The sequence below is a fragment of the Vombatus ursinus genome, unplaced genomic scaffold (assembly GCF_900497805.2).
Source record: "Vombatus ursinus unplaced genomic scaffold, bare-nosed wombat genome assembly UNPS02014863.1, whole genome shotgun sequence".
NCBI lineage: Eukaryota > Metazoa > Chordata > Mammalia > Diprotodontia > Vombatidae > Vombatus > Vombatus ursinus.
The window spans coordinates 24678407-24688177 of NW_020954641.1; the positions used below are offsets into that span (position 1 = coordinate 24678407).

At 44.8% G+C, this 9771-nt stretch overlaps 1 protein-coding gene across 1 annotated transcript in view; it reads right to left on the minus strand.

The window, feature by feature from the left end:
• Positions 1–1633, minus strand: part of CYFIP2 (cytoplasmic FMR1 interacting protein 2) — a 137483-nt gene extending 135850 nt beyond the window's left edge. The window contains exon 1 of the mRNA XM_027841713.1: positions 1549–1633. The gene's annotated coding sequence lies outside the window, so the exon portion shown is untranslated. The remainder of the gene's footprint in view (positions 1–1548) is intronic.
• Positions 1634–9771: the final 8138 nt, after the last annotated feature.

Below are 9771 nucleotides of genomic sequence, written 5' to 3' on the forward strand. Positions count from 1 at the left end.
ACACACACACACACACACACACACACACACACACACACACACACACATATACATACATATATATTCTTCAAGGATTTCACAGACCAATAGAAGAAATCTCAGTAAGGATAGCTTTTAAATGCAGTATTACATGATTCCTGCCTTATACGGGGTACTAAACAAAATAGTTTCTGTATATCAAGGGGTAAAGTCTTTGGAGATAGGAGCAAAATTGAAGACATAATAGGAGAGGAGAATTGAGTTGGGTTTTAAAGCATGCATAAGAATTCAACAGGCAAAAAGGAAGACATTCCAAACATGGGGCACAGCGTGAGAGCCAAGGTGCCGAAGCACGAGAGCTCAGTTTGTCTCTGGGAGTTGTCCACTTTGGCTGGAGCACAGAATTCTCCCAGGGGAGAAATATGAGATAAGAAAAGAAAGAGGATGGTTTGAGGTTGGGGAAGGTCTTGAATATCAAGCAGAAGATCTTGACCTTTATCACCAGGTAAAATGAGCCTAGTTTCCTAGGCTTATTCTCCTACCCACCCCTAAGACCATTGACTGGGAGGAGCCAATGAAGGCCTGAATCCTTATGGTGACAACAGTCTTCCAGTCTTAAGTCCCAGAGCTGTGACTGTCTATGGTTCTTTAGCTTTCTCCTGAACCTTCCTTGATGTCTGTCCCCTGCTCAAGCTCCCATGTTTTCCTCAAATCCGGTAATTCATCATAAATCTAAGGGCCACCAATGGCACGGGCAGAGGGAGGGGGGAACCAGGGTGAGGGGGAAGGGCGGGTGCTGGATGGGGGGCGGCCCTGGGCAGGAGCAGCAGCGGTGGCGGCGGCTGCGATGGCAGCAGAGGCGGCGGCTCCGGCTCTGCAGTAAACAAGGCGCGGGGATGCTGCCGTGCCGCCGCTGCAGGTGTCTCTAGGCATTGTGGGAGCGCCGCTTCCTCTCTCCCCTCCGTTCCCCCGGCCCTAGAGCCCGCACCTGCTGCAACCAGACCCCGCCGTGTCCCTGCCCCGGCTCCTCCAGGAGCCAGAGGTGGCTGGCGGGGCCCCGGACTCCCCTCCTCCGTCCCCCGCCACCTCTCTGCCGAGGGGCCGCGTGCGCCCTGGCTCTTCTGGGCTCGCCTGGGGCCCAGATGTGGTCACAGGGCTTCAGGGAAGGGAGGGGCTGGAGCCGGCCCCGACGGACATCTGGGGCAGAGGGAGGGAGAATCGCGGGGCCAGGACTCGCAGGGCCCTGACATCCAGTCCCGCACAGCTCCGTGCGCCCCCGCAGGCGCTGTGCCCTGGGGATACTGGAAAACAGGAAGGGGACTGCTGGGGTGGTCTTGCCTCTCTGTACCTCCAGTTACCGGTCCCCATCCCCATCCCCGTCCCCGTCCCCATCCTCATCCCCGTCCGCATCCCCGTCCACGTCCCCATCCCCATCCTCATCCCCATCCCCATCCTCATCCCCATCCCCATCCCCATCCACATCCTTATTGATCCTTGCCCCTGTTTTCATCCTGAAGCCACGCACCCCCCCTCCCCCGCCCTGGCTGCGCAGCCCCCGGCACCGCTTACCTGGCGTCTGGGGCTGGCGAGGTAGCCACTGGGTTTGCGGCAGGTCCAGTGAAGGGGCCCACGGTTGCGGCGGGGGCCCGGGCCGGAGCCGGGCCGGGGCTGGGGCCGGGGCTCAGGATGCTCTGGCTCCGGCTCCGCTCCGCCGGCTTCTCGGGGCCCCGCCTTCGCCCCCGCCCCCCTTCGCCTCCCCCTTCTCCTCCTCCTGCCTCAGCCGCCACTGCCTCTGTATGTGTCACACAAAGAGCAGGAAATGGCCCCAGCGACAGGGTTCTTCCCCAAGTGGCCGCGATCCTCTCACCTGGACCGGCCCGGAAGGGCGGAACGACTCTAAATCGCTCCCACCGTCCGGCCAAGGCTCTGCCCCCATCCCCAGGCCGGGTCCTGGGGCCTGACAGAGCAGGAGGCGGGGTCTGGGACGGGAATTGTGCACTGAAATCTCTCCTAGGGAAGGGACCGCGCAGCTCCGGAGCAAAGGGAGGGAGGGGAAGGAGAGGAGTGAGAACAACATCTGAGAAGGTTCAATTCTACGTACCTCAAAAGCCCATTTTGGCTGAACCCAGGCCCAAGTGCTCCATCTTTTGAGCAGAACTGCACCTGCGTATCAAACACATCAGGTTCGTCTTAGGAGACTGGCAGCTTTTACGAGGTTGTTGCGTACCCCACCCTCCCTTCATGCACATATACTGGTCTATATACACAGAATTCTTACTACTTTAGTGATTCTGATTCTGGCATTCAAGGCCTTCCACAACCCAACTCTAATCCACCTTTCGAGCCTGATCTCATACTATTTTCTGTTCCAGTATTTTACATGGCCCTTTTAGTGAGTAATCGCTATCATCCCTATTTTCTTCCCTCCTTTTCCCATCTTACATCACCCCCCTCTCAGATCATCCCCCAATGCCTGGAACGGACACAGTGCAGTAGAAAAAGCACTGAGTCCGGAGTCAGAGGACCTGGGATCAAGTCCTACTTCATATGCTTGACTGTCATCTAATCTTCTTGGACCTCAGTTTCCTTTTCTGTAAAATTACTAGAAGGCTTCTGAGGGTCCTTAGGGCTCTAGTCCTGTGATCTTTTCCTATCTCCCTGTGATGAAGTCCCTTCCTTCCAGGCTTAAGTCATGTACTACCTTATCCTTCCTTGGTCATTCATTCAACCATTTAACCATAAACGCTATCTAATCCATATCTCTTCACCTTGTCCACAAGGGAGGCACGACAGACTGTCAAACCCTTTGTTGAAATGGAGGTATACTATGTATTTCCAACGCCTAGCATAGGACCTCATCTGATACGTAGATGTTTAACGAAGGTTTATTGAGTTGGGGGAATGATCGCAGTACCTGGTTTGAGAGTCATAGTTTCTTCTCCATTGAGTCATAAGCCAACCCTGGGGCATAAATCATAGGATTATACACTTACAGCCGGAAGGGAGCTCCGAGGCCATCCAGTCCAACTGCCTGGTTTTACAGTGGTGGAAACTGAAGTCCCTAGAAGTTAAATGACTTGCCCAAGACCACTCAGAGAGTAGAGGCAGGATTCGAATCCAGGTCATCTGACTCCAAATTCAGTACTCTATCCATTGCACCATGCTGCCAATACTTTAACTGTTCTGATCCCTAAACACTCTTCCTGGGGGAGGAGGAAACAAGGAGATAGGGTAGAAAATGCTCAGGAGTTAGGAGCTCTAATTTACCTTTCCAGCCTTTACTCACACCAGTCTACTCCTTTGGCTTCTTTGGTCTTCAGTTTTCTCCTCTCTAAAAGGAAAAGTTTAGACTAGGTTATTTTGAAGGTTTCCTCCAGCTCTAATGTTCTGAGGGTATGAATACTTCAGTGCCCTCAAAGGCATCCTGAGACAAGGTACTCTCTTTCCCAAACATTTCTTTTTTAAATAAAATAAATTTTATTGATTTCTTTTGTTTTCACATCATCTATATTTTCCAGTATATCACTCTTCTTTTCTGCCTCCCAGAGAACCATCCCCTATAACAAAGAATAAAAAAGAGGGGGAAATTTTGCCCAATGTATTAGAAAAACCCTGACATTATTTTCAGTTCTGAAACTTTAGTCCCTTGCCCCTATAAAGAAAAGTGTGTGTGTGTGTGTGTGTGTGTGTGTGTGTGTGTAGGAATTTAAATATTTCTTGAAAAAGCTGAGAAGGTCCCATAAATAGCCATTCAAAGTATAATACACTATTTTCTATATGGTACATTTTTTTTCAGTCTATAAAAAAAAACCACCCAAAACCCAGCTTCCCTTGCCAATGGAAACTGCACATTATTAAAGAAAACTTAAGGAACTGAATATGTGTGGTTATAGCAGTTCAATAGCCAACTGTAGACTTCTGTAGACTCCACTTTGCCCATCATCTTTTGTGACTTAGGGCTATCTGATGCCACCTACTAGCCAGGTTCTCTGCTGCCTCCTCCCTCCTCCCCTCCACCACCCTCCTGTCCCCACCCAAGCCAGAAGGAGGTTAAGGCTTTGCACAAAATGGGGGTGAGTGTGGGAGTATTTTTATTTATAGTCTAGTGTGTGAATCTATGTGTGTATTCCAAAACCAAGTGTCAGTGGTTCTTAGAATTTCCCTGACTCTATTCTGCAGTGCCCTTACTTAATTTCTCATCACCGTGTTTTATAATTACTGATTGACTGATGAGTAGCTTTCAAACTTTTTGGTCACACAACATTTTATCAAGTAAGTATTACTACCTTATTGACATTTGTAACCACAGAAATACAGATTCTCCTGGGGCTCAGGTAGTTACTATAAATAGCACCCAGTTTCCTGAGGGTCATAGGATCATAGATTTAATGTTTTATTGATGCCACCATAATTTTTAGAAATACTAACCCCATTACCCAATATAGTGAGCAAGTCTGATGAGGCATATACCATTCCCCACCCCACCTCCAAAGAGAGAGATATGCTTTATTGTCTTCTCTGGTGTCATCACTGGTCTTTCAGTTTCAGAGTCTGGCTCCTTCTAGTGATCTCATTTTCTTTGTTGTAATCATTGTGTTTATTGTTATTTTGGTTCCCCTTAATTCATTCTGTATCACTTCAAACACATCTTCCCATGTTTCTGTGAATCAGTCATTTCTTATCGCACAATAATATTCTTTCATATTTTTATATCGCAATGGGCTTTTTGGCTATTCCCCCCAATTGACAGGCATACCCTTTGCTTCTCATTCTACTACCACAAAGACTGTTACCATGCTTATTTTAATATATTGGCCTTTTGTTTCTATCTTTGGACCCTCATTTTATGAATAAAGAAACTAAAATGCAGAGAGATCATAGGATCAGAAGTCTAAAATCAGAAAAGGATCATAGGATTATCTACTTAGAGTTGGAAGGTACCTGAGAAGCCATCTAGTTCGATCCCTTCACTTTACAGGTAAGGAAACCGAGGCTCATGGAGCTTAAATAACTTGCCTGAAGTCACACAGGCAGAGCTGGAATTCAAACCTAGATCATTTTGCTTTGGTTGAATTTCTAGCAACAAAGTTACTTAAAGAGTGTCCCTTCCCCACCCCCACCCCCCATTTCTATTCTGGCTGAGCAGCTCACACAGACACCAGCTTATAAAATGAGCCTTCTGGCTACCTGAAGGTCCCTGTGGATCACCGATACTCCAGGGACCACTGCCTTAGAGCAGCTTAACAAACAGCATTCATTCTTGGAAATCCCAGTTTCTCTCCTCAATGAGAACAAAATTCGTCTCCTTAAAAGACAACAGAGGGGGAAAGAGTCCCAGTGTCACTGGTCCTCTTGGAGAATGAAGGACAAGCAACAAAGAACAACATCAAAAGGGTAGACTGATGAGCAACCAAGGCTGTAGGGAACCAATTAATGGAAACAGGCTAGAAAAGAATCCATGGGAAATGATTTCTCTCCCCCTCCCCCACTCAGCACTTCTCATCAGAAAGTGTTATAGAGGAAAAAAGAATTGCATGGACAATTTGGAGAGATGAGTTCAAATACCACTTCTGCCACTTGCTAATGATGTGACCAAAGGCAAGTCTTTTAATTTCCCTGAACCTCATTTATAAAAGAGAGAGAAAGAGAGAGAGAGAGAGAGTTGGATAAGATGATCTGAGGACAACACAATTTAGAGCTGGAGAGGTGCTTGGTGATCACCTAGTTCTATAAAGTAATTTCTATCTCTAGAATTCTGAAGTGTGGAAAGTGAAGTCGAGAAATTTAGCTATTTTTCATGTATTGGAAAAGTCACAGAAGGCCATCGATGTAAATAAGGATCATAGATTTAGAGCTGGAAGGCCTTAAAGACTCCCTAGTACAAAGTCCTCATTTTAAAGTTTAGGAAACTGAGGCCCTGAATGGTTAATAGATTTGCTTATGATCTCACAAGTAGTGAGTGGCAGAGGTACTAAGTCCTCCGAATATAGAGCCAGATCTTTTTCCATTGTACCACGATGACAAGAAAGCCCCACAATTCTGGATGGGTCTTTCAGAAAGGCAAACCTTGATGATAGGAACCTTCTCAATGACTGATGTGTACAGGATTGGGTTTAGGGTTAGAAGTGAAAAGACCTGGTCTTTAGGCTTTGACTTGCCACTAATTAGTTATGTAATGTTGGCAAGTCCTTTACTCCCTCTGAGCCTTAGTTTCCCTGACTGTTAAAGGAGAATAGGATATTCTATCTCCTCCTTGCCCCCTCACAGATGTCCTGGCTTCCTCCAAAGCACCAGCTCAGGTGTCCGTCTTAGGGGAAGTCCTTTCATACTCCCCTCAAATGTTTCTGCTCTCTCTCTCTGTCTCTCTCTCTCTCTCCTGAAATTTCTTTGTATATATCTTGTAGTTATTTATGCATGTACATGTTGTACACCTTCCCCTCTCCTCCGTGTAGAATGAAAGCTACTTGAGGGCAGAAACTGTTTTGTCTTTGTTTTTTGCATTTTCATGATCTAGCACAGTGCCTGAGACGTCATAGGTGCTTAATAAATGCTTATTGAATTGAATTGAGAATAATACTCACCCTTGTGACCTTACAGGGTTGGTAAGGAAGAAGCATTGGAAAGATATGTGCAGTACCTTACCAATATAAAAGATTATTAATTTTGTAGAGGGAGACATTTATGCAAGCTCTGTCCCAAAATTCAGAGCTGCCCACATGGTCATTTTTTTTTATATATATATATGAGGCAATTGGGGTTAAGTGACCAGAGTCACACAGCTAGCAAGTGTTATGTGTCTGAGGCTGGATTTGAGCTCAAGTCCTTCTCACTCCAGGACTGGCACTCTATCCACTGTGCCACCTAGCTGCCCCTAAATGGTCATTTTTTTTTTGATACAGAAATATTTATAGGCTGGCTATACCTTAGGATAGGCCCAGAATGGACTTACAGAAATCCTGGCCCTCATAGAATTTCCATTATCATCATACACCTAGAATGTGTAATCCTTTGGGTTGGATAATACATCACTGTTTCTAGGATTCCAGTTTTAAATGCTATTTCAGAAGGATATTTTTTTAATGCAATGTGAGAAAGATGTGGAGGTGGCTGTGGAGGATGGCTTTGAATATGGAACAAAAGATTTTTATTTTTTGGCCTTTCCTCTTCCCCTCTCCTCCAACTTTCATACCCTACTTTCCCAAATATCAACATTGGGATTTTTAGAAGCAGTATCTAAAAGTGCTCAAAAATGGTAACCCTTCGAAAGTGGTTTATTACCGTTGTTACAGTATGTGTGATACAGTGGAAACCAAGCCAGAAGACCTGGGTTTGAATCCTGCCTCTTCAGTGGCCTAGCTGTGTGATTATAACAAATCTCCCTTTATTTATTTGAGCCAAAAATGACCTCATCTGTAAGACGGAGATGAGAGACAGCATAAGGTAGTGGATGGAGAGCTGCCTTCAGCATCAGGACAGCCTGGCCTCAAGGTCTTGCCTCAGATACATACTCTGGCTCTGTGACCCTGAGCAAGTCTCTTAATTTTCCAATGTCCCAGGGAACTAAGTTGCCAAAAACAAAAATTCAGATCTGCTTTTGTAGAGGCAATTTTATCATTGGAAGTCCCTACACAGAAATTACAAATCTGGACTCTCTCTCCCTTCCCTTCCTCTTCCCCCAAAATGGAGATAATTATAGTAATGGTATTATTATGCTATACTTCCTTGACAGGTATGCATTTTGTAAACCTCAAAGTGCTATATAAATGTGACCACACTTACTCCAAAGCCTGGGACAGTTTTCGTGATCACTATCCCAAGACGAGTGAGATCTGACTCTTGATTGGCTGAGAAACCCCTAAGGATGATACTGCAGACAATTCAGGAAAAGAGTTTGAGAGAGGTGGTTGAGAAAAGCAGGAAAGAACTTTAGAATGGTAGATTGGAGATTCTCTGCTCACCCCCACCCCAGTCACAGACGCATGGAAAAGCTGGCCCTTAGCATGTCCCTTGACTTTCACTGTTAAGACTGCTGAGGGAACTCCTCCAAAGAGATCATTCTCTCTCCTCCAGAGCTGGGATCTTAACTCACTCCCAAAGAGCTCATCTACTCTTGTGTAGTCTTTTGTCTACTCTAATTTGTATGAGCTCCTCAATATCCGTTTACTACTTACTTTGATAAAGAAGCTTTATTTGCTTTTTGTGATAGATTTTTTTGTAACTAGTGCTTGATAGGAATGGGCTAAGCTAGCAATGGTAAGCTAGGTGTTACCTACCCCTTGAGAATGATCAGGGAAATTCTTTTATTCTGATCCTATGATACCCCTAGACTACAGTTATTTGATGTGACGTAGAAAGATGGAATTCTAGCTTGACATGCCTCTTGGAGACAGGAGAGTGAAGAGATTGCCCAGCCACAGTGATACTAGACCCTATCTGCCTTGTACCACGCCCCTTCCCCAGACTGATGGGCTTGTAGGCATGGCCTTTCTACTCTCCACAAAAATGGAAACTGGAAAAGGTGGAAAGACCTCAGACAAGACATCTATCCATATCTCATGCAGGCTAGCCATATTTTTATATCAGCTACTAAATATATCGATGTCTATTTATATATTCACATTTGTGTAATAATAATAGCTATTATATCTATATATTCACATTTATATTATAATATGCATCCATTTATGCACTTATAATATATAAAAAAGATATATTTACATATTGTTGTTGTGAAGAAAGTATATTGTAAATCCAAAAGTGCTATGGAAATGTGAGATATTACTTTTACTCTCCAGGAATTATACATTCCTCTGTTGCAATATTGGTTCTGTGTCTTGATAATAGATCCAAAACAAACAAACAAACAAACAAACCCAAACCTTGCCTGCATATGCATGAGAACTCAATTACAAATGGTTCCCAGACTCTTGCAATCTATTTTTGAGATTATGCAAATACAGCTAAGATAACCTTAGTTAGTGAATGGACCTGAGATTTCATTTGCGGTTTGAGAAGTTCCAGGTGAGGAAACTCCCTCTATCAATGAAGGCTGGCACCTTCTCATTTTGTAGTTTTTTCCTCACCTTATGAATGAAGATTTTGTGGTCCTAGAGAGTTGACCAGGCACACTAAGGGTTAAGTGACTAGCCCATGGTAAGAGAAAGAGTCAATATATATCGGAGGTAGGACTTGAATCTAGGTCTTACTGGCTTCCAGGCCATCTCTCTATCTACTGTGACATGCATCCTTCTTATACAGATGTTAATACATAATAAAATGCCCCCTGAGGGACACTATGGTGTCATGGAAAAAGGTCTATGGATCTGAGTTTTAGTTCCAGATTTGTCACTATTCCACACCTTCAGTTTCTTTAACTGTAAAATGAAGGAATCAGAGCAAGGATTCTTAACCTGGGATGCAGGGGATCTATGAATTTGGATGGGGGAAAAATCTATATTTTTACTACTCTCTAACTGCAATTTAGAATTCCCCTCCACTCAGCTGTCAAATTAATCTTCCTAAAGCTCAGGTCTGATCATGTCACTCTTCTATTAAAAACAAAAACAAAAACAAAATCTCGTGGGGCTCCCTATTGCCTTTAAGCTCAAATATCAAGTTTTCTGTGTGGCTTTTAAAGCCTTTCTTGACCTGGACCCTTCCTACACCTCCCTCTTTCTCACCTGTCCACAAACTCTGTGATGTGATCCTTTGACACTGGCCTCTTAGATGTTACTGAAACACAACTCTTCCTTCCTTCCTTCCTTCCTTCCTTCCTTCCTTCCTTCCTTCCTT